We start from the raw sequence: 26,725 nt of genomic DNA, 5'->3' as shown, positions 1-26,725 counted from the left end.
TCTTGTTGCTGAACTTAAACGATCAGGAGTAAAGGTCCCTGAAGAGATTATTGAATTCTTTGCAAAGATCTCTATATATTTTAGACTAAGGCACTTAAATAATGCTATTAAAATGAAGAAGAGAAAGATGAAAATTGAAAGTGATCGGGGAGATACAAGAAAAAAGTTAAAGTTAAATATATAGATCTGTGTGTTAATACTTTAAACATTTTAAGGCCTTCAATCAAGGAATTGTTGTAAAATAAATGAAGGTTATTTCTGTTTGTATTCAAGTGTGTAGAAATTATTTTCTTTAATAAAAGTTACAATTACAACAGTGTTTCCTTCAATACTCGCTTCTCAATTCACACTGCTATACTAAGGCTACAGTGATATTATTTTATCATTGTATTGGCCTTGCTCTAAATCGTCCCCTTCTGAAGTCCTCAGCGATCTCCCAGCGAGGCAATATTTGGGACAGCACTTACTGAAACTGACCGTATAAATCCTAATCCGTAAACTCGATACCCATTCTATTTGCTTATTACTTTTGAGACTATTTATTGTTATATCTGTTAAGAATTATCCCTTTAAATTTTGGATATATTACATATTTTATTTGATCTTTTTCATTAAAAGTAATAAAAATCGGTAATTACCATTCATTATGTCTTATGACATATTCTTATCATCTTGTCAGTAGAGTAACTTCTATTTATTCTTCTTTTTATTATTTGAATTTTCCGTCTGCCATACTATCCACTTCCTAAACAACTTTGTAATATTTGGCATTTCATTGCTCTTTATTTTAGGTTTCCCCTCATTTTCATTCATCAAGTTATGATTTACTTAAATTTCAATTCCTTTTTCATAGCATATTTTGTCTTTAAAACCACACAGTATTCTGCCTTATTCTCTCTTGACTACAATTTCATTGATCTCCATCCTATTTGGTTATTACTTTCAAGGCTGTAATATTCTCTTATGTTTTTTATAATAATACCTTTCAAGTTTTGCATATATTACATAGCATTTTATTTGAAAATGTTTTTCATTTAAAGTAAAATAAATCTGGCATTACCATTCGTTATTTCTTATGACATTTTCTTCTGAAAACTATATGACATACAGATATGGAAACATATTAGAGTAAACAGACAATTTATTATAACAAATCTAAATCACGAGACAATTTTAACTTTATAAGATTATTGTCCATAAACTCATCATTGGGAGAGAAATCATTTATTTACAATAATTATCACTGGAATTGTAATAATATGATTCTATACAAAATGTACATTACGGAGAATCTTCGTCGTCAGATGATCTTAGTTCAATAACAGATATTCTTTGCTGCATTACTGTTTGCAAGTTTTCGGAATGCTTAACTGCATGTGCCCGTTTCACAGCGTGCTTTCTGTAGGAATGAATTACTTTCACTACTGATTATTGTTCTCGGTAACCTAAAGCAAGAGGTCATCTTTTTGGCGTTAAAGTTCTCAGCTAGACCGGGTGGTGGGGCTTATCCAAAGGATAGCTTAAGAGACAAATCCTTCAAACTTCATGGTTAAATAGGCTTGGCCCACCTGCATATCGTCTGTTAAAGGTAACAAGAAAAGTGGCAGTCTCTTTCGAAATATTGTCACGTTTAGAAATGCGATTTCTCATTTTATTTACAAATAAAATTATAATCACAATATGTAAACGCTTAAGTTCAGCAAAACAAGCTAAAATCTTTAAACTACCCATTTATTGATTTATGTGTTATAAAGCAAGGTATTCAAAACTGGATACTGGTAGATGTGGCACAGGGTTCTTACCCAAAGAAGAAAACAATCCCTCAGTTTAGATCTGTCGAACTTTAATAAATTCTTGTGTGATGCAAGTATAACAGTTTTAATCGGTATGTGAGCGAACACATGTTTTCCATTCTAACGAAGAGAGAGAGAGAGAGAGAGAGAGAGAGAGAGAGAGAAAGAGAGAGAGAGAGTTTTGAAATAAATGAATTGTGGTCTATGGTTTCATTCGAGATCAGCTCCACCGAAGAGTAAAGTCACGAGAAGACTATACTGAGTTTACTTTTCCAAGATCGCTAGGGTGGGGCCAGGTACAAAAGGCAGAGTTGTCATATCTACGGGTATGTAAGTCCCATTAAATGCTTCCCGCAGATATAATCCTTCTTAGAAGGATTCGCTTTAGCCCTTGGAAGTCGAGGGAAAGGGTATGCTTATTCCCTGTTAATTTTTTTTTTTCATTCCCAATTCTATTTAGCTATTCCTTCTTTCTCTTTCTATAATTATAGATACGCTGAATGGCATGTTGACTCTGGTGTTTGGACTTGAGACATAAATTCATAAGTCAATCAATCTATTATGTCCTTAGAAACATTTTCATCAAAATCATCCAAGTCAGTCACAGACTCACTTTCCCTTTTCTTTTTTGAAACACTGGAGATTCCACTATATTTCCAGTTTCTCTTGCTTCCTTGTTAAGTCTACGAATAGTCATTTCTGACACTTTTGTTGCTTCAGATGTTCTGTGGATAGCCTTCGAAACATCAATTAAAGGACCTTCATGACGTTTTTATAAAATGAATTATTTCAGGAAATTATAGACTATTTCCTTGGCCTCAGGTGGTGGGTGAACACGTTTACGGGAGTCATTTGGGCTGGGCTGTCCATACTTTTCACAGTGGGTGATCGAGAGCGAGTATCCTTTAATGATATCGACCATGACCTTTTAAATGCTCTTAAAAATCATAGGTCCCCTAAACTCAGATCTGGCATCGCCGGGGAAAAAATATGCCACATCTTCATTTTCATTAATAAAACAGAGGTTTTAACGAAGAATATACGAAATAACATATATTCAAAATATCTGATGCAAACAAAGAACCACATTTCAAGAAATGAAAACTATTTCAATAGACTCCATGAAGCTAATATGATTACCATAACATGAAAATTGGCAGCGTATGATATCTGTACAAGCCACACCACAGCGATCTTAGAAAAGTAAACGCACTATTAAGAGTTCTTAGACATATTTACAATGCCGCCTGTCCCCTGCATCCAACCTTCCCCCCCCCCCCCCCCAACACCCCACCCCATTTCTGTCTCTGTCTTTTGCTTAGTGGTGTCCAGCAAAAGGCAATGTAGGAGACTCCGTTACAAGGGTTCCAATCCTTTAATGACACTTATATACAAAATTCAAAGTTTCAACCCCATGCAGGAGTTGTATACTTTTGTATACGTGCACAGTAAAATACCTGAGCCATTATGTAATCGATAATCTATAGCGTCTGGATTTTTGTCAAATTTGGTAGGTGCGAAGCAAATACATATCACAGTGCTTACCTAATTTTATTTCATTTTTTTGTTCAAATTTCCATAGTTCATTTTACATTTCCTTAATATTTAAGTAATCCTAGATTTCCATATCCAAGGGTTACACAAATTTTTAATAAGAGTATTTTCTTTATATTTTACAGGAGCTACATTACACCAGAAAGAAGACGCCAAGAAGAGGAAACCTTCAACGCCAGAGAATTTGTCCAAAAAGCAGTCAAGACGCCATCCTCCCAGCGCCTACCTCTCCAACCTACTCCCCAATTACTCCAGACTACAGAAGACTCCCGGCTCTCGTCTACTCCCAGATTACTCCGACCTGCTGCCCTGAAGGAGACCAAGTTTGGAGGGAGCGGTGACTACGAGTCCGCCGGAGGGAGGAACTCCAATGGGTCAGGAGGCGTCTGCTTCAGTCAACAGTAGTTTGTCAACATTTTATTGCTCTGAAGCTCTTGGCTATTTTATTGTCGACGAGATCTGCCAACCGTTGGAGGAAAAATACATTTAATTTCTAATAAAGCCTAGTAGCAAGTTAAGGATAGTGATTATTTAATAGACTTCCAAGAAAGGAAGAAAAAATAACCGAAGCCTCAAGAAATAGATAAGGCTAATGATTATGCAACAGACTTACTACGGAATGACTCATTCGAAGGAAAATATCTAAAATCAAACTAAAAAAAATCAGACACGTTCATGAAATAGCTAATCTTTTTTATGACTGAAAGAAGTGACTCTCCGAGGGAGTGCCAAGTCTAAAATCTGAATTAGACGCAAGTTACTAAAGGCTTCTACCAATAGTGCAATAATAAATTCTGGAAAGCAGTTTCATCAAATTATAACGAAACTTATAATTCAGAACGTAATGATACTTAAAGGAATAAGAGTAATTAGGATTTTGAGGGATGAAAGTCTTCGGTTTTTAAAGTATGAATGTGATCTGTAAAATTTTAAGCTATGTAATTCTACAAATATGTATACATATTTTTTTGAGTTTTCAACTATTTGAGCGTAGGATTTCAAACTGAGCCAGGGATTTTATTCTATTTCATATATAAAGACCAACAGTTTTGATTCATAAAGTCTATACAGTAATAATTGTTGAATTTGTCCCAACCTATTTCTTTTTTATATTAAGTTATGAAATCTATAGATTCACTGTGAGAATCCGTATTTTAAGTTCTATGAAAGACTATGGCATTTGCATTGAATTATGCTGGTTCTTTAGCCAACTAATCTACTTAAAAAAAAATGACCTTTGTTAGCAAGTGCTAACACAAGTAAAACCTGTAACAATTTACGAGTATATGATTGGGCACAATATATCTCCAGTGAGGGTTTGCAGGTGATGATACTGTTCACACTGTCATGTCACATGCCCCGAAATCGTGATCCACTGTCACTATGTTGCGAGAGTGGTGTGACCTTGTGCCCACACACCCTTCTCTGACAACTCTTACCCAAGGTACCTTGCTCTTACCCAGCAGTTCGAAGCGTAGTGTTCGACAGCACCAACAGTGGCCACCTGTAAATTGAAAACTCCATATAATTATTGGCTGAATTTCACTATAAAGTTAAATTTGCAAAGCATGAATTAAATTAAATATAAAAGCCTCTCTATTAAGTTTCTCAGATTTCTCCGGTTATCCCATTTTGCAAAATCCAGAGGGATTATCAACTTCAGGGTCAAAACACACTACGCCAGTAGCCAGGAATACCAGAAAACGGGAAAATGATAAAAATAATTATTTACCATTGTAATTCAAATGGACTCAATTGGCGAGAAGTTTAATAATTCAACAACGTGAAATCCTGGAAAACAAATTTGAATTATATATATATATATATATATATATATATATATATATATATAAATATATATATATATATTATATATATATATCGAAGACCCTGGCATAATTTTAATCAATGAATACTATGAAACTAAAATAAAAAAATGTCTGGATGTAATACATATATGCAAGACTTCGCTGATGAACCCTTTGCAGGAATAACAATAGCAAACAAAAATAACATTAGACATAAAATATTAGATTATTTCCAAGAACACATTTTAGCAGTCCAGATTCAAACTAACAAAGGACCGATAGTGATCGTGACAGGTTAACAGCCGCCAAGGAGACATTATTTCCCACTTCCTGAAGTCATGAAGTTAATGAGCAGGAGAGAACCAACCTATCTCATTGCGGATCTAAATTCCAGACACCAACTATTTGGATAAAGGTCAAGAAATAGATTGATAAATAAAAGATGTATTCACTTAGGACCTGATTTTGATACTTTCGTAGCAAATAACAGAAAAGGAAAGCCAAATATAAATTTAGGAAATAACGAAATTCACCTCAGTATTGCCTTTACGAAAGGACCAGCAACCTCCTTTGATCATATACCAATGGTAATCACATACAAAATATAAAAAAAGAGAAAGTTAGCCAAGCTTCAAAAATGTGTAGACAACCGTCAATGATTTCAAATTAAATATAAATAAAAGAAATAGTAGACAAAGAACTTTAATGGTACAAAAATATAGAGGAAGCTATAATAAATCATATACCAATACGTAAATAAATACACTACACTGCCACATCCTATTAGTAGTAGCAAGTTGAAATTAGTAGAATGGCACTACAACATCCAAAATGCAGTACTTATACCAGGTTGGAATAACACATTACATAAAATATATGTATCGGAATAAGAACAGTTAGTACAAGAAAACTCCAAGAATATATCATCAAAATTGGAAGACCTAATAAAACATACACAAATACAGTACAATAACCCAATTACTCAGTTTCAAGACGGATGGGAAGCAAAAAAAAAAAATGTATGATGACCAAGAGCTAAGGAATTCATTGAACAACAGACAGAACAAATCCGCACCATGCAGTTGATATTAACAGATTAGATGAAGACTGTCCACTAACAAGGAAAGTAGAGTTACGGGAAAATAAATTAATAATTTAAAATCATAAACTAGGCACCAGGAGGAAATGGAATTAACAAGGCCATAATTCAAAATTTACCAGACATTGCATTTGAAAAATAAAGATACAATTGGGGTTTCACTTGGAACATTTTCAAATTATATTCAAGAATGCAATAAGGATTTAAATGGCCAAAACGGGAAAAGATACTAGTCTGGTCTAGAATTATAACTAGACCAATATCATTGCTAAAAATATTTGGTAAAATATTTTAAAAAATAATTAACAACAGGTTAAGGTTGTTCCTGGAAGGTAACCAACTGCACAATATCAACAAATATGGATTTAGAAAAGGAAGAGGAAACCAGATTGCAATAGCAACAATAAATGAGAGAATTGCACTATCATCACAAAGAAGAAAGTACCTCTGCAACCTAGTATGTAGAGATATAACTAAGGCATTTGACAAAGTATGGATACAAGGAATTCAATACAAAATGTTACATTTCAACCTTCTAGGCATTTGAGAATAAACTGAAATTTCATCAAAGATCGAACAGCAGCAATGAAGTCACAAAACTACATAAGGAATCCATTCCCGTAACTAAGAGGAGTCCCAAAAGGATCTGTACTCAGTCCAACATTATCCATATTATATACACATCAGATGTGACTCCACCATCAGAGTACTGAACTGATTTCTGCTTTGCAGATGATATAACTCAAAAAGTTATACATCCAGAAAAACGTACACGAAGAAAGGACCTAACATTGAAGACAAGTAGCACAAAAAAACAATGGGCCAAATTGAAAGATAAGTTGAATAAAGTGGAAAACAGAAATAAATCCAAATTCCAACTGGTATCACTATCTGCACACAAACCTGCACAAACAAGATTAGACCAACAACCACTTAATTTGCCTAAAAGCAAAAGAATATCTACTTTAGGAATGCAATTCGGACAAAGATGAATATAAAGACATTTTGCAGAAAGGCTGAGAATAGCAAGAACACAGAATACAAAGCTAAAATGTTTTAGGAATATGAACAAAAATATAAATATCCACTTCTACAAAAGTCTAATCAGACCTATAATGGAATATCCATCAATACCCATGTGTTTAGCATCGACCTCTAATATAAGTGCGTTAAAAAAAATCAAGGAATGTAATGAGAAACATTCAAGAATATGATGATCCGAATGTAGATAAAATACACAACAAATACAAAGTAGAAGCAATTAATCAGATTATATATACAGACAACCAGTATATGGAGTAAACTAGTTTAGTGCAATAGTGAATCGACAGAAGAATCGGAAGCAGAAGAGAGAAACTACCCAAACAACAAAGACCACAGAAGGTGGAGAAGAGAATCTTCAGAATTATATTCATCGCGAAGAACCTCAACCATTATACTTTTAAGAAAAGTCTTGTGGAAAACTAATATGTAGAACTTACTACGTAATTATATTGCAAAATCATTATGTTAACATTAACGTTAAAATAAGTACTATTCACCATGTTAATATAATGTAAGATCATTATTGTAGTAGATTATATAAAGGCCATAGTTAAAAAAAATTGTGCCCTTACCCAAATAAAATTGTGGATAAACCACGCTTTACATTACTCTTATTAATACTTAACTTTCTACATTATTCCCTCCCATGGTTAGCTAACTAACTGCCCTCACTTTTCTTTCCCCCATCTTACCTATCAGCTAAATATAAATAAATAAATTGACAATCCCCGAATTAATTTGTTAATTACCGTTGTCCTAAAATCCATATTTGTATCGCGAACATAATTAGTATTAAAGTAACTGCACCTAATACAACATTCACTTTTAATTTAAAAAATATTACCATTAGTAAAAATGCAGTATAAATATAAAAACACTTACTGGAACAAAATACACTAAACGGTCACAGTCGAAACTGGTACCGGGACCTTGCCGGGTCATCTCAGGTCAAAAGGTAAAGCAAATACCTCAAGGATACTACAAGAGTCAAGACCACACAGTTAATCCAATGTTCCCACGGTCACTCAGCATGGGACCTCCCCAGGAGGATAGATTTCCTTGGAAACTCACAGGGCAATGACCCCGACCGCTCAACCCAACGTCGAAGTCGCCTCAAGATCCCGGATTCCTGATAGACACTTAACGACCCATTAAGACTGACCACCGACAGATGCTTGTTACGAACTTTAAACTTACTTACTTATTCACTTGTTACAACTGCAGTTCTGGACAATGTGATTGTAACACGACAGACTAAACATAACATTCAATGTAACACTAATTGTCGTCACTTTGTGCTATTGTAACACTGAAATCATCGAATGCTACTTTTCAGTAAAAAGGATATTGGTTTTGATTCTAATTTTTTTCTTTTTGTAATCAATAATAATTTTTGAATATTGCAAGTATATTATTTTGTAATATTTTGGTGTTATCTTACTTATTAGGTAAATGAAGTGTAATATTTTTCTCATAAAAGATAAAAAAATACCACTTTTCATGATGGAGTATCAAATTGAAAACTTTTTTTTTTTTCAGAACTTTATTAGTAAAATCTAGAAATGTCTGTTTCAAAGCACATTAAAGATATAGTGACTATTTTATATACAATAAATCATGGTATGTTGCCGGATATATGTGACAATATTTTTTTTCTAAGATACTCCAAGTTACCAATCGGCAATGACTGGCAGCATACAATTCACGCGTATGGAAAAGATCATTCAATATGTGTTCCTTAAAATAATTTTCTGTTATATGAGATATATTTCAATGTTTTTTTTAATTTTTTTTTATTTTAATGCTTTAGGAGTCCTATTCTTAATACACATTATTCGGCGTCAGTGACCCTAGTACTTGTCACGCCAGGTAACCCACAATCAATCAATTAATGCACAACTTAAATTCCGAGGAAAGGGGGCAGAGCTACATTTATAGCAGGTATCCTAACCGTAGGATAATTTCTTCCTTAAAACCTGGGAGTCTGGCAACTGCTCCTCCGTACAAATTTGAATTGCTCCGTGGGAGGAACTAGACCTACTGGAGGTTACAGGCACAGTAAATTTTTTTCTCTCCTATTTAATCTTGTTTACTTTTCCCCTAATTATAAACTGTATGTTGTAGCATTTTTGTTCTGTTCTATTCGTTTTAAACCTTTCCTCCAACGGTCAGCAGCATCCACAACAAAATTGTTCAGAGCTTCGAAACAATACAACCTTGACAGAAACTCCATATTTTATTGAAAAAGACGCCTCTTGACCCGTTGCAGTTCCTCCCTCCAGACTTTGTCTCCTTCACTAGCACTATAATTTTTTTTAAGAGCTGGGATGCTGGGTTCCCGACGCGTTGGAGGTTTCCTCGACTTTCCTTCTTTCTGGTGTAATGTAGGCCTAACTCAGCATAATATGAATATATATAATTACAATAATGTTGAATAAAACTGACAAAGCAAGTTTCTATAACAACTGTAATGGAAATCTATAAGATTATGGTAATATGACAATATCTAAATAAAACTGAGGACGAAGGAATTCTTCATAATTCCCCTAAAATGTGTCTATAAGGTTACGAGCATGTAAATATATAATCATAGTTTGCAATAATTCTTCAACTTGCAGTGTAAACTGTATATTTCTTCGAATTGTTTTTCCAATTTGATTTATTATTGTAGTTCAATATCTTGTTTCGCTGTCGAGTCACTTAAACGATTGATATAGGTCTATTTGATTCTTATCCATCATATATATGACAAAGAATCTCCAGATGATATAGGTTATCAATTACATAACACGCAAGTTATTTTGTTGTGCACGTGTACAAAAATGTATTGGTATAGGCCCACTGAGTCGGTTGCAACAAACAGTTTTTGACAGGGCAGCACACGGGAGAGAGAGAGAGAGAGAGAGAGAGAGAGAGAGAGAGAGAGAGAGAGAGAGAGAGAGAGGCGAAGTACTACAGATATATGCAAGCGCCAGCCTATATAAAACTAATCAAGGAATTCTCTTTCTCTCTCTCATAATTTATGTGAGATCAATATAAAAAATAATTAACAGCAAGTTTCACTAGTTCCTCTAAAATATACTAAGTCTATAATATTACGTTTATATAAACGAACTTGAAATGTATTCTTAAATAAAATCCATGAGGACGAAAGAGTGTTTCATAATTATCATAAAATATATGAGGCTGTAAAATTACGATTATGTTGAGGGCTTACAAATGAAAAGTTAAAAACCTAATCCATGAGTGAGGATTAATTTAATTCAGGTAATCTTTATAAACATTCATCTAAAGGTATGTTTTTAAACAAATATTGGTCACATAACCTTTTTTTGAAGCATGTTAATCCTAATACAACAAATTTCATTAAACATGACTGATACCACTGAAAAATAATAGTCATTCCTTATGACGTCACAGGTGAAACATTCTAAAAGAATGTTATACATTTTGTAATTGTAATGAAAAGAATAATTACATCGCTCAGCCTTATTCCTATGAGCGTCACATTCATCATTCCATGACCACATTATGTGGTGATTCATGAAACTGATAATAAATCACATATAGACACATTTTGAAAAAATAATACCATTTACTGCAGATTCTCTCTGTAAGTGTCTGAGTTATGCCTCGGGAACATCCTGACAAAACTGTATTAATTAACTTCTAAACTTAACTGCAAATTATCCATTAACAATAGTTAAAACAAAAAAAAGCATTAGTCCTTCTTAACAGATTCTCACTAATTCACCTTCATTAACTAGGCTGCAGCTGTCCACTGTGACGCACTGTATAGGTCTAGGTCTAGGTCTAGGTCTAATAACAGGACTAGGCAGAGCTCCTCTCACCTGACGCACCCAGAGCAGAATGAGAAGATCGGGTCAGTCACAGTCGTCTTGAGTAATAATTTTCAGTTATTATAGAAGACTCTCTTACGGTTTACTTTGTCGGCAGTCTACTGAGGCTGTCATGGATTATTTCTCGACGATGGCATAGGAGCGACCGACGTCTCCTGGCCCCCAGCTGGTGGACATGCCCTCCCTCGACGAACAGGGCTTCCAGAAGTTCATAAGAAGCGGAAAAAACCCTTTATGAGCGTTATCAACTTTTCAAACACCTCGACATTTACAGCACCTATTATGACCAGCAACATCGACTTTCCAGCACTTCCGAAATTCAGAGCAGTGACTTTGCAAGAGCAAACGTCCTACGCTGCTGTGTTGGCACTCGAAAAGAAATACCCAGAAGTGAAACCGCAAGCCAGACCGAACCTGAAAGGTGAATTTATAATTTCCGTTAAAGATCAACAGTCTGCAGAGCTCTTGAAGAAGGATCCCTCGTGCCTCCTGTTGGACCCAGCTGCAAAGATGTCGAAGGGGATGATTTGCAAAGTCCCGAAGTACATCACCATGGAACGGATTTTGCAAATGGCAGTCATAATGACTGCTAGACGGAGTACAGTAAAGAAGAAAAGTACCTCTTGGAATCAATTTGTAGATGCTTACCAATGACGTAAAACGCACGAGGAGCTGATTGAATGAAATGCCATGTTGATAGAAGATCTGATTCAGTTTTTTTATTGAAAATAAATAAAGAGATTAATAAATAAAATATATAAATACCCTTAAAACTAAGACTTTTTCAGTCGTGAATATATGTAATTGATTTAAAATTCTGCGTAACGAAAAAGATGGTATTTGATGTCTGTAATGGGAAAAATTATTTTACTTCTCTGTTGATGTTATAGATTTGGCAGATATGCAGAGATCAACTCACGCGGAGAGCTCATTTCATCTTGGAATGACATGCTAGAACTTGATACCGGTTTGGAATGGGAATTAAAGGCCTCATAGGTTAATTAGGAATGAATTTTCGTGCGGATAGGATACCAGTTAAGTTTGTTTTCATTGAGCAAATAAGGATATCGACTCTCGATTCTTAAAAATAAATAAATTAATATATAACTTAAAAAAAAAAATTATGTAAGAAACACATCTCATTATAACTAATGGTTTTCATGATAATATTATCAGGAATAGGATATGAAATGAAAAAATATAAATAAGAAAGGCGATGATGAGGAAGAAACAATTATAGAACTTATAGTTTTGGGTCTCATCACAAGGAACTTTGGATATCACCCCAGAACGGAAGCATGAGCTCTCAAACAAAGGAAAATATAAACTAATAAGTCTGTAACTATAAACATTTCTCCAAGGAAATAACCCAAGATGGAGCTTTGAAAACATAAGAAATCTGAGAGAGAGAGAGAGAGAGAGAGAGAGAGAGAGAGAGAGAGAGAGAGAGAGGACCATTTCCAATGCGCAGAGATTAGTCTTCAAAAATGACAAATGTGCATCGTGAAACAACCTCGACAGAACGAAGGAAGATCATGGAACTATAAACATGGAATGGACATGCGCGAAATCCGACCTGTGCAGCTGCTGTCATTGCAAAGGGTGAGAGAGCTTTGTATGGCGCCAGTGAATCAGACATCCCTTGGTGTAGATAAATCACTACTTTGATGTGATTCGCCCTGATTGTGGGCATTTACTTTGATTGACGCTACCACCGCGTAGCCAGACTCCACAGTCAGGCATTGCAGGGTAGAAGCATTCGCCAGAAATGCAATAAACTTGTTCTCTTCAAGGGGCAGTAATACCCAGTGTTTCGAGTTCAGCTTTTGTACATTTAGCATAGAATTGCCTACAAATTCTGTAATTTAGTGGTAAGCCAGCCTGTATAATAGACTTAATTGACTTAACCCTTTAAAGTCCACCCTGGGTTTTATGGGAAACATTAAAAAATCCTCTTAGTATGTTGTAGTATTAGTAAATACAAGACCTTTTTACTCTTGTGTACTTTTACAAAATTTCCAAAGTAAGCGAAATAATTGCATGCAATGAAGTATCCCGTATGGGTGCTCGGGCGCTCTTAGGCGGACCACGCTCATTCCCGTATGGGATCTATTGGGCCGTGCGGGCAACTTTTTCAAGTTTATAAATACTGTTAATTTGCCCCATAAATCATGTGATTTTTATTATTTATTCATTTTTTTTTGTTCCACAATGTATAATAGAAACACTTATATGGCTTTACAACTTTAATTAATATAAAAAATAAATATACATTTAGATACAAAAAATAGTATAAAAATACAGAAAACTCTATAAAAAACTCTAATCAAAAACTCTAATACAAAAATAGTAAAAAAATACACAAAACACTATAAACAACTATCATAACAAACAACTTACTTAGAAATCTTATGGAACAAAGCAAAACAATTCCTTTCTTCAGTAAGGCAAAGGGCAACATTGCAATCCTCACACTTCCAGCGGGAACTGTGGATGTGGCCTGCACCAGAACAGAACTTGCAGGTCTGCCTCATGGTGACACGCTTTGGCATGTGTAGGGCAGTGGCATTCTGGCGTGTCTCAATATTTTGCAAAACTGCCTGTTGGCCCCTTCTTGGCAAAGCAAAATCTCTAGTGCCAAGAGAATTCCTGGCACCAGGCTTCTGATGAATGTAGTCGGGCAGGGCATGGATATCAATGTTTTCCTTCTTCCATTCATCAGCACGAGACCTCTTAGGGTTAGGCTCAGGTTCTCTTCCATAGGCATCGCTTGAGGGACAACATTGACCTTGTGATCTGAAACAGAATAAAGTAACGTTAGTGAAACAGTAAATGAATCATGTGTGCGTGCATGTGTCGTGCTTGTGTGCATGTGTGCATGCATGTGTGTGTGCATGTGTATGTCAAGTGAGTATGCATGTGCGTGCAGTGTGTGCATGCAGTGTGTGTGCTGTATGTCAAGTGAGTATGCATGTGTGTGCATGTGTATGTCAAGTGAGTATGCATGTGCCGTGTGCATGTGTGTGCACGTGTATGTCAGTGAGTAGCAAGTAAACAAATAAGTTTTTAAAATACCCATTGTTTACAAACCATTTAAAGGGCAACAAATTTAAATACCATTATAACAACGAGACATTTAAATACAATGTTTACAACACATTTCTCTCTCTCTCTCTCTCTCTCTCTCTCTCTCTCTCTCTCTCTCTCTCTCTCTCTCTCTCTCTCTTAAGGATGTCTCATACTAACCTCTAGAGTTAGGAAGGTCAAAGGCACCGTCCTGAGTAAGGCCTTCGTCAGGAAACGTAGGTAGGGTCGTCATCATCACTGTCAATGTCCAAAGGGCTCACGTCGATATCACTTGATTCAGCGTCGTCAGGGGCTACCCATGTTACACGTTCCTGAGTCTCCAATGCAGCATTGCGTTGCCCAGAAAACATACTGCTTTGTAACTGCAAAAATAAAAAAAACTATTTTAAAATCATGTAATGAAAAAAACGTAACTTTCCCTAACAAAAACCTATCATTCAATCCTTGTAAGGTAATCATTTATATGCACATGAGCCTAACATCTATAAAGCATCACAGTTATATCTAGAAATATTGTTAAAATTATTCACAAATGTCTAAAACAAGCACTAAAAAAAAATTATTTGACGTCGTATTCTACTGCCCTTGTAACCGTTACGGTCCGATACATCCCTCATGGGATGAGCGTGGTCCGCCTAAGAACGACCGAAGTATCCCGCATGGGATCTATACTTTTGTTTTTAGTCACTACGCCATGTCAGTAACACTACAGCCCTTCAAACCAACATCAAAAGGTAAGCATATCACTAGGCTTCACTATCCCACAGTCACTGTGTACTTACCATGATTACGAAGTTCGGGGGGGGAACTTGGAGGTTACTGCGACACGTCTTGACTGTTTTCCAACTTGCGCACGACTGAGGTGTCTGTCGAAGGCCCTCCAGCCTTTGTGCGAGGGCCTGGTGACTTCTGATTGGTTGATTCAAAGAGCAGAGGAGTGTAGCTATGAGTTGCCAAAGCGTCAATTTCATACAAGCTCAAACTTGTTCACCACGACTACCCGAAAGTAGCTGTTTTAAAGATCCCAAATGGGATCTCTGGTCGTTAAAGGGTTAAGATTATAATTATTAAATAAGACAGACATTAATTAATAAGTGATCTGTAAATATAAATTATATTAACATGTGTGTTTCTTTTGTATAATGACTGATATAAGTCACATAATTACAATTTAAATAACCATTGTGTCAGGTGATAGGGTTAATCCCAAGGTGATAAGACCTACGTAGTGCATATAATGCAAAGTAGAGTATAAAGACTTTGATACTTAGAAGGATATTATATAATAAGGAGTTCAACAGGCTTTAGTGATAAAATTATTACACAAACCCCATGGCAAGACATGAAATCACTCAGTCTCAACACATGGCTACATTGCATGATTATTTCTATTGCATGAGACATATACGTGCTTCATTGGGTTCATTGGAAAGTGCTTTTCAAGAGCTTTTTAAACTAATGATAAATTTATCAAAATTTATATAACAATTTAGAACAGTAGAGTAAAAAAGCGAACCCAGGTCAAATGCATATCTGGATATCTTTACTTAAAACACTGCAGCGCCGCATTTTCTACATGCTTAATTATAGGCATTTAAAAGGGATCTTGAAGAGCTTCCCAATGAGCCGGTATTTATTAAAATCGGAGGAAAATTGAGGACGACAGAGTTGAAAAAGTCGTCTGCAAGACGATGCTGTAATAGCTTCCTTCAGCATTATCTCCACCCTTTCCTGTGACGCCGCGTAGTGACAATCAGCCCTAAGACATTTATACGCACACGTCCATTCCATGTTTATAGTTCCATTCGTAAGACGCAAGAAAAACCAAACCAAATACGAAAAAAACTTTAAATATTAAAAAAAAAAGACAACGAGTCTAATAATTAGTGGAAAGCTATGTGAATCATGTAAAAACCACAGTCCTTCCAAAATTATGAATTTACAATTAAAGGATAAAGAGTGATAGTTAACATTCAAATTTAATTTAATTTATGTTCAAATATCTTCATTGATGGCGATAACATTTCTAAAAGATAAATTAGCTCTAAACTACGTTGCTGAGAAAAGAAACAAAGCCAGGAAATACCAAAGTGGATTCTAAAAGGTCAAGGAAAAGTGTATCCACAATCCATGTGTTTCATTTGACCAAGTGCGTTAAAATTGTAAAATATTGTATATTTTCTCTGATAAAAGATAAAAAAAAAAAGTGCGATAGGGAGACGATAATCCTCCAAGAATAATTCCGTTCACAGAGCAATTAAGGCTCAGAGGGAGAAGCCACGGTCAGCGTCCTAGATTTTGCGAAAGGATTATCACGGTCAATATACCAGTTGGTCTACCGCCTTATTAGGGGATTCAGAATTCACAGAGTAGTGACCTTGGGATTGAGCTTCCATTAAGAAAAACGACGACATCCAAAGGAAGAAAAAATGGCCTCAGGGTCTGACTGTTGGTATAAAACCTCGATGGCCGATGAAATTCTAATGCAGTCTGACCTGTGCTCGCTTGGTATGCACCTTATACGGTCTCCCGTCTCCTTCTGCAGGATTACTCTCCGAGTTCGAATTGGAAATATGGAGTGCGTACAACAAGGTAAATTTCGGATTCTTTTAAGACTTAGTACTAAAGTAAGAAATATTACAGTGCATAGTGGTTACAGCAATTCATTGCAATTTATTCATTAATTGAATTATTTAATTCTACTATATAGACCTCATGTTTCTTAGTGGTTACTGAATCCTTTATTGAGAAACAAAGTGATCCACATTATTGCAAACAATCTTGGAGGGAGTAACAATTTCTTAGGCCTAACATAGTCACGAGATATGTTTCATTTGCCTGTATTTTTTTTTTTTTTTTTTTTATCAGTTTACTTTTCCCTTCATCGGCTAATAGTTGGTGTTGTTATTTTCCAGCAGCAGCAGTTGGAGGAGGAAATGTTGCCCGCCCAAACCGTCGGCGGCGTCTCCGACTGGAGGGAGGACGTGAATGAGAAGGGCGAAGAGGCGAGGCCGACTTTGGCCGAAGAGGAAGCAGAGAGTCTTCGGCAAAAAAGAGGGAGACTCGATTATCTAGGGACTGACAAGGGACGAGGAGCCTTCAGCCTTGTAGACTTCCTGGCTGCTCTGCCTCCGCATCCGTCGCCAACCTTCTCCCCGCCGAAGGAGGAGGAGGAACAGGAGGAAGAAACGGCACCTCCAGAAAAACCGTCTCTTCGAAGGCCGACCAGACGCCGGCTGGTGTTCTAATTTAATTGTTATTTTCATAAATCATTATCGTAGATATATACCGATTTTATTATGTATGTTGTAGAAAAATATAATATATATGTTACACAAATGAATATGGATTTTTACTCAAGTTGCCTGACCAAAAAATAAATGAAAATAAGAGATGAGACATTGAAATACAAATGAGAGTTGGACATTGTGTAGAGCATATGACTTTTCTGCTTATTATAGATCTGATATTCCTTTATCACAGGCCATATCTATATGCCTTGCATGTTCGTCAAATCCATGCAAAAAAATCAAGTTGAAAAATGCAAAAAATAAACGTAAATGATAGATGGATGAATACCAAATTTGTCAACGCAATAAATAAATAATTACAATATTCAAATGGATATATAAATAGGCAATCCAAAATAGAGATTATAGCTCTTATGTGAATATTTTCTAGACTTTGAGAATAACATTATGAATATCCGTGGAACAAATAAAGAACAAACGGCTGATCCATTACATCCTAATGTCAAATTTATTGATTTTTTATATTAAAAAAAAATTCGTAATTGTCGTTATTAGATAACATACCATCTTCAACATTAGTTATATTGTTATTTCGATATTCATCCAAACTACTACAGTACACTATATTATGTTATGAAGAAGAGTAAGGGACTTGGAATACCGCGCAGTTTACAAGGAATAACACCTTTCTTCAACACACTGCCAATAATAGCTGTATCCTAAATAAAGTTTCATTACAAATCTGTCATGCTTGGCTGAAGCTTTACCTTGAACAAAATTTGTACCATTCATGACCTGATCATATTGTTGGAAGCTATTACTGCCACCATTATTCAAAACTTCCAGTGCAACATCATCTTCCCATTGATATCGAATTTTTTCCATTTCAGAATTTTATTCTTTTGATACTCTGAATAAATTATATTCTGCAACATCCCTTTCACATCCTTTATCTAAATCATGAGCTATTTCAATCATATAGGTAAGGACTACCTCAGTGAGATTATATCCACACAAAGCTCACATCACACTCATTTGATCTTATGTCATGTTCTTACATTTCTTAATCAAATCATCATCAGTAGGTGACCCAGAGTTCAGTGCAAGCAAAGCACTTTGGCTATCTACAAATCCAAAGTTTTTTCTTCATAGAAGCATGCTGGAGGCCCACATATATGGCATACAATTCAGCAGCAGTGCTAGAACGTCTGCTGTCTGCTTGCTTATTTATTTTTACTTACGCACAAGTCCCATACTCAAAAAATCCCCTTCTAACGATGCCACACTGTGTTCGATTTTCAGCAACGGAACAATCATAATACGTATGGATGACCTTTTCCACTGGATGCTCTGAAATTTTGTTGATAAACATTTGCTGTGATTCATGACGATTACAATTTACTTTCTTTTCCTTGCTCGAGTCTATCCTTACAGCTATATTTCCCATAATCCAGCGCCTCAAACAGTACTTTTGGCAAAGGAACACAAAATCCCTCAACTTCATATTTACACAATCTTTGACAAAGCTGTTTTGCATATGCATATCTTTTGAAGTTGCCACTAAACCCACCAGTGTATTTATCAACAGCATTCTTTAGGTGAATATCACCACTCGTACTAATCCTCAAAGTAGAAATGGGTGTTAGGTCCATTACACTGTTAGTGATGCTAGGGAGGTTGAGCTCCTTTCTCATGATCTTGATTCTTGTCTTGTGGCAACGAAGTACTGCAACTCTCATCGCTTCATTTGGAATGAGCTCCAAAGGCCCGAGTATGAGGCAAGGATTGGAGCTGAATGGTCTATTATACTTCTCACATTGTGCTTAGATATACAGATCTTATAACTGGCACACCAACACATTTTCCATAATTTGACAACGATTTGAAGGCTTCAACCTGCTAATTTCGGTATTGAAACAGACATGCATTCCCAAATACTGTTAACTAGTAACGTTTTAAAGTTTTATTCCATCTATGCTTCGTGACTGATAGCTTTTTTTTATTCATTAACGGGCAGACCTAATGAACGACAGAGACTGTAGTTGACCAATCACACATGATCCTCATTTCTACACTGAATCTGCATATATTGTAACTTGTGGTTCTCCATAAAATTAATAAGAAGCAATCCTGTCCATAAGAATATTGAATAGCATAGGGCTGAGAACACCCCATTGTGGGGTACCCAATTCAAATTCTCTCTAAAGACTCATGACCTTGAAACCAGACACTGGCCTCTCTGTTTGATAGGTAATCTGAAATCTGCACTAAAATCTTGCCTTTTATGCCTTGACTCAAGACTCTCTAAAATGACTTCCTTATTTACCTTGTCAAATGCATCCTTGAGGTCTACAAAGTCTACAATTAACTTCAGCATTACTTAAACATTTAATCACACAATCTGTGGTGCCCGACAAACGACTTTGATGACATCTCATAGAATCGTATATAAACATATTGTGACAGTAAAGTTATTTTAAACTTTAGTTTATGAATGATGACCATAAGATGCTATAGGCCTAAATCAGAGAGAGAGAGATTGTGAGATAAATTAGGGTTATATATTAAAGTGTTCGTAGACATACGTACAAAGCAGCCCTTCCCTCTCTCCCCAGGTACCCACCCCACCCCTTGCCACGTCTCGCTCTCTCTCTGTGCTATCCAATAAACGGCAATGTAGGAGACTCTGTTAAAAGGGTTCTAATCCTTTAATGTCACTCAAATATAAAAAAAATTCGCCATTAGCTTCAACCCAATCCAGATTTGTATGGACAAAGGCGCTGGCCAATATTGAGAAGAGTTACTTGTTATGAATTTGGAAGGATATTATTTTTTTTTTTATGTATAATTTATAATAGTCCTTCACCTAAGCACACTTTGTACACGTGCACAGCAAAATATCTTAGCCATTATGTAATCGATAATCTATAGCATCTGGACTCTTATGGCCATATTTGATAGGTATGTAGAAAATAGTTATTTCCTAATTTTATTTAATTATTATGTTTACATTTCCTTAATATTTCCTTAATATTAAAGTAACCTCAGATTTCCATCATATGGGGATTCTAACTGTTAGTGTATTTTCTTTATATTTTTCAGGCGTTACATTACACCAGAAAGAAGACGCCAAGAAGAGGAAACCTCCAACGCCAGAGAATTTGTCCAAAGAGCAGAGTCAAGGCGCCATCCTCCCAGCTCCTACGTGTCCAACCTACTCCCCAATTACTCCAGACTACAACAGACTCCCGGCTCTAGTCTACTCCACAATTACTCCGACCTGCTGCCTTGAAGGAGACAAAGTTTTGAGGGAGCGAGGTGTCTCTAGAGACCGCCGGAGGGAGCTCTAGTATATTTTTGTCGATGATGCCGACCGTTGGAGAAAAAATAAAATGTTACTAATAATAATAAAACCTAGGAGCAAGTTAAGGCTAGTGATTATTTAATATTTAAAAAAAAAGCTTCCAGAAATATATAAGGCTAATGATTATGCAACAGACTCGCAACGGAATGACTCGTTCGAAGGAAAAAGTCTGAAATCGAACTGGAAAAACCCGACTCGTTCATGGAAGGAAGACTGACAAACAAGTGACTCTTTCGAAGGAGTACTAAGTTTAAAATCAGACTTAGATCATTAGACGCAAGTTAATAGAAGTTTCTAGCAATGATGCAGCAATGATTCAATAATAAATTCGGGAAAGCAGTTTCATCAGATAATTAGTATGAATGAAGTATTTATATTTCAGAAAGTAGATACTTGAAGGAATAAGATTGTTTAGGATTTTAAGGGACGAGAAACTACGATTATAAACTGTGATTGTGAGCGTAAGATTTTTTTTAGATTGTCTAGGATTTTAACCTGTGATTCTGTTTATCTATAAGTTTTTTTTTAGTTTCCAGCTAATTGAGCCTAGGATTTTATTCTGTTTCATATATCCACAGTTTTGATTGATAAAGCCTACAGCAGTAATTTGGGTAAATTTGTCACAACCTATTTTTTATAGTAAGTTATGAAATGTATAGATTCACTGAGAATCAGTATTTTAAGTTCAATGAAAGACTGTCGGAATTGCATTGAATTATGCAGTTCTTCTAACCTACTAAACAAAAAAAATTACCTTTGTTAGTAATACAGAAGTAAAATCTTTAACAATTTAAGAGTATAACTCCAGTGAGGGTATGCAGGTCATGATACTGTTCACACCGTCATTCACATGCCCCCAAAATCGTGATCCACTGTAATTATACTGTTCTCGCGCCCTCACACCTAACTCGGACAACTATGTTACCCAGAAGCTCGAAGAGTCGTGTACGACAGCACCAACAGTGGCCACCTGTAAATAGAACGTTTCATATAATTTGTTGAATTACATTATCAAGTTAAATTTGCAAAGCCTGAATTAAAAGACAATCATCACTACCATGCTTCTTAGACTTCTGCAGTTCTCCCATTTTGAAAAATCCACAGGGATCAACTAAAGCGTCAAACATACTAAAGCCAGTAGCCAGGAATACCAGAACACGGAAAAATCAATGAAAAATAACAATTAGAGCAATGTGACTCAAATGGACTCAACTCTGCGAGATTACAATAATTCAACACAACGTGAAATACAGGAAAACAGAAATTTGAATTATACAACATATGTAGAGAAGAAGACCCTGACAGTAATAATCAATAAGCTTGGTATGAAACTAAACTAAGAAAATGTTTGGGGTGGGTAATACATATACGCAAAACTTCACTGATTCCCCCTTTGCAAGGATAGCAATAGCAACCAAGAATAATATTAGTCAAAATAATAGGTGATTTACAAGACTACTTTTTAGCAGTCCGACTTCAAACTAACAAAGGACCAATAGTTGGTTGGTTGGTTGGTTTTATAAAGTTTAGGTGTAACACCAAGCACTGGGGCAGCAAAGGCCATTCAGCGCTTACTGTATAACTATGAAATTATAAGACGTATTATATCATATAAACCAGGTTTATTTCTTTGAGGTAATTTACTATATTTTGAAGTGGGGCATTTTCTCCCAATAGTTCTTCAAGTGGTATGTTATATATGTTGTTGGATCTTCGTTTTCTTTTGAATTTATTGCATTTAGTTAGTAAAGGACGGACTGTTACCAGAGTACGACAATGGTCACAGTAAGGGACCTGTCTTTCCTCGCCTTGCAACATCAAGTATTTGTGTGTTAAGTATGTAGGTATGTCCTATTCTTAATCAAAGGACCAATAGTGATCGCTACAGCTTACAAGCCGCCAAGAAGACATTATTTGGTACCGTTATAATATGTGGGCTACCTTTTGAATATGGCCTACAAAATTATATTTGTTATAGTATGTGGTTTACCTCAAAAAGCATATTGTAAGGAAGTATAATATCTGCCTGGTGGTAGATACCTATAGAACTGCTGGTAACAATTAAAGGGTGCCGTTTTAGCATGTTTAGTAACAGGTGGTTAAAGTAACAGGTAGTTAAGGAATTGCTGGTTTAATAAGTGCTTGTTTATGGTTCTCCTACCTTTTTAGGAAAAAGTTAGCAACTTTTATTTCTTTACGAAGAAAACAACTTAGTTCATGTTTATGGTTCTCCTACTTTTTTAGGAAAAAGGAAGCAACTTTTATTTCTTTACGAAGAAAACAACTTAGTTTATTAAAATAAACCCTACAAAGATGTTGCTCAGAGAATTTTATTTAACAGTTGCTGCCAGTGATAAAAGTGCAACGTTTTATTCACGAGCGAAGGGCATCATAAAGTTCCGGAGTCATGTGAGAAAATGTGACGGTCCCAAGAGACTAGCAAACAAAAAATCTCGTGGACAAGATAGAATGGTTTGGAGATGCAAACGAAAAGGAAGCCAGTTAACCAAATCTACTCGAACGGGAACAAGTTTTTCATCTATACAGATCTGAGTAGCAAATTGAATAGTTGCCTCTCGTTGCGCAGAAGGAAGGAATTATTGTATCTGTGGACCCTTAACACGGGAGTGCATACAGTGCAAACTATTACAGGAAGGTCTCCAACGACAATAGTGGAATGGTTTGATTATTGCCGTGAAGTTTGCGCAGCAAAAGTTCGGTTAGAAAAAGGGGTCAAATGAAGGGCACTGAATCTTCATCAGTGCGAATAGATGAGGCACGCTTCGCTGGTCGCAGAAAGTACAATAGGGGTCGCATGTTTTGACAGATCATGCACCAGAAGAGGAAGAAGAAATTGTTGAGAACAATCTCAGTCATGGACTGAGAATCGATGGGCCATGGGCGTTCGGGTTGATTCAAGGATGAGATGTGAGGTACTTTTATGTGGAGAAGCGAAATGCTGAAACGAATACCGATAGTAATCTAAAGGGAGGTGGAAGGTGGTTCAGTGATCCACTCCGACGAGTGGCCTGCTTATCGCCCACTTCAGCATTTAGGATTTGAACACGAGACTGTTAACCATCAGCACCATTACGTTGACCCAGCTACTGGTGCTCATAAACAAAGAATTGAGAGATCTTGGCTGGAAAGCAAATTCTGTGTTATAAAGAAAAAGCGTAATTCCCAATTCATCACTTCCAAGGCCATCTTGATGAATACTGCTGGCGATTTTCAAAGGGCGCTGATGCCGACTTATTTATATGCGTTCTTGAGGATATCAGAAATTTTTAATGATTGAAAACCGAATTCAATTTTTTTAAATCTTAGCATTTTAGAATGTTTGCATATTTTAGAATCTCTCCCATGTAAATTAGATAATCTTTTAAAAATAATGTGAAAAATAATGTTTCGTAAATTGCCTATATTATATTTATAAATATATTCTTACTGAGTAGGACACATTGAAACAGGGTAGGACACATACTATAACAGAATCAAAAAGGAAGGCCACATTCTATAACGGATGTCATGAAGTTATTGAGCAGGAGAGAACCAACCTATCTCATTGCAGATCTAAATGCCAGACACCAACTATTTGGATGAAGGCATCTAATTACATAGGTCAAGAAATAGATTGATAAATAAAAGATATGTACACTGAAGACCCGATTTTGATACCTTCGCAGGAACTAAGAGAAAAGTGAAACCAAATATAATGTGAGGAAATAAAATTCACCTCAATATTACCATTACGAAAGGACCCGTAACATGCTTTGATCATATACCAATGGTAATTACATTATCAACAAATCCAATAATGATTCCATCCTTAGAAATACCAAATATAAAAAGAGGAAGTTGGGAAAGCTTCAAAAATGAAATGGAAGGAAAAATTAGTAGACGAACAGTAAATTCAAATGAAATAGAAACAAAATAAATAGCAGACCAAGAACTTTAAGAATGGTACAGAACAATATATAAAAATAAAGATGTTGCTTTAAAAAAATCATACCCAAACTAAATACACTACACTTCCACACCCTATTAGTAGTGATAAGTTAAAATCAATACAACGGCACTACAACAACATCCAAAATACAGTACTTATAACAGTTGGAACAACACATTAATGAGAGGCTATGTATCACTACAAGAACAGTTAGTACAAGAAAACTCAAGATTATATCATCAAAATTGGGAAGACTTAATAACAAACAAATACAGTAAAATGACCCAAAAAAATTTTGGAGCTCCGTTTCAAGACATGGGAAACAAAACTAATACATCGCCAAACATAAAACATAGGAATGATGAAAGTGTATGATGACCCAAAAAAAGAAGTATTGCACAAGGCCTACTGGCAGAAAATATTTCAGATAACGCAGGAGGATAACCAAAATTTCGACAATCAACATAGAAAATATTTAAGGAATTCATTGAACAACATCGACGCAACAAATTCGCGCCATGCAGCTATATTAACAGACTATGAAAACTGCCCACAAACAAGGAAATAGAGTTATAGGAAACCAAATTATAAAAATTTCTAACACAAGACAACAGGAAGAAGTTTAATTAACAAGGTCATAATTTAAAAACTACCAGACATTGCATTTGAAAAATTAAGAGATACACAATTGGCCTCGCTCAATGGGATATTTTCCAATTATATTCAAGAATGCAATAATGATTTTGATACCCAAACCAGGAAAAGATACTATTCTGGTCTAGAATTATAGACCAATATTACTAGAAATAGTTGGTAAAATATTATTTGAAAATAATTAACAAAAGGTTAGGGTTGTTCCTAGATTTTAATAAATGCACAAAAATCAATATGGATGCAGAAAAGGAAGAGGAACCCAGATTGCAACAGCAACAATACATGAGGCATTTGACAAAGTAAGAATACAAGGACTTCAGTACAAAATGTTACATCTCGACCTTCCAGGCATTATTGAGAAAATACTAAGCAACTTCATCTAAGATCGAACAGCACAAAACTACATAGGGAATCCATTCCCGCTACTAAGAGGAGTCCCACAAGGATCTGTACCCAGACCAACATTATCCATATTGTTTAAAAAATATCCACAATTTATATATAAAAATATATTTCTATGTAAAAATATACATAGAAATATATATATTTTTATATATAATTGTGGATATTTTTTAAACAATTTGTTTTCACGGAATTGTGAATTCCTTAACAAAATTATCCATATTATTATATATACATCAGATGTGACTCCACCACCGGAGTACTGTACTGATGTTTGCTTCGCAGATGATATAACTCAAATAGTTGATATAACTCAAATAGTTATATACCCAGAAAAACGTACACGAAGAAGGGACCCAACTTTGAAAAGACAAGTAGCACAAAAACCAATAGACCAAATTGAAAGAATAAATAAATTGAAAAGAAGTGGAAGACAAGAGACAAATAAATCCAAATTCCAAATGTATCAGTATCTGCATAAAAACCTGCACAAATAATGTTAGACTAACAACCAATGAATTTTTCTAAAATGAATACTAGCAATGCAATTCGGAAAAAGAGGAATATCAAGATACGTGAGAGAACGCATAAGAAAAGCAAGAGAAAAGCAAGAACACAAAAATACTTTGCTAAAAAGCTTTAGGAATATGAACACAAATATAAAAATCCAGTTGTACATAAGTCTAAGCAGACCAATAATGGAATATCCACCAATAGCCACGTGCTTAGCATCGACCTCCAATATAAGTGCATTACAAAAATGACAAAATAAGACGCTAAGGTCAGCAGTGAGAAACAGTTAATTAGACTATTATCTGAATATAGAACAAATACACAAAAAATACTTAGTAGAAGAAATT

The 26,725-nt window shown here is 35.4% G+C and overlaps 2 long non-coding RNA genes across 3 annotated transcripts in view; both read right to left on the bottom strand.

Annotated features, from left to right (window-relative positions):
- The window catches only part of LOC135202930 (uncharacterized), a 473,176-nt gene that overhangs the window by 294,705 nt on the left and 151,746 nt on the right, over nt 1–26,725 (bottom strand). The gene's annotated exons all lie outside the window — the stretch shown is intronic.
- Nucleotides 3,326–8,347, bottom strand: LOC135202671 (uncharacterized). 2 transcript variants are annotated; one of them, XR_010311780.1, is made up of 3 exons: nt 8,181–8,347; nt 4,807–4,851; nt 3,326–3,806 (listed from the first exon to the last, which is right to left on the bottom strand). It is a non-coding gene; the product is annotated as an uncharacterized LOC135202671 (long non-coding RNA). The 2 variants fall into 2 exon arrangements; XR_010311779.1 differs by having other exon boundaries at nt 3,326–4,851.

This window comes from Macrobrachium nipponense, chromosome 33, assembly GCF_015104395.2.
Source record: "Macrobrachium nipponense isolate FS-2020 chromosome 33, ASM1510439v2, whole genome shotgun sequence".
Taxonomy (NCBI): domain Eukaryota; kingdom Metazoa; phylum Arthropoda; class Malacostraca; order Decapoda; family Palaemonidae; genus Macrobrachium; species Macrobrachium nipponense.
The sequence above is the reverse complement of the archived record's forward strand: the minus strand, read 5'-3'. Positions and strand labels throughout refer to the sequence as shown.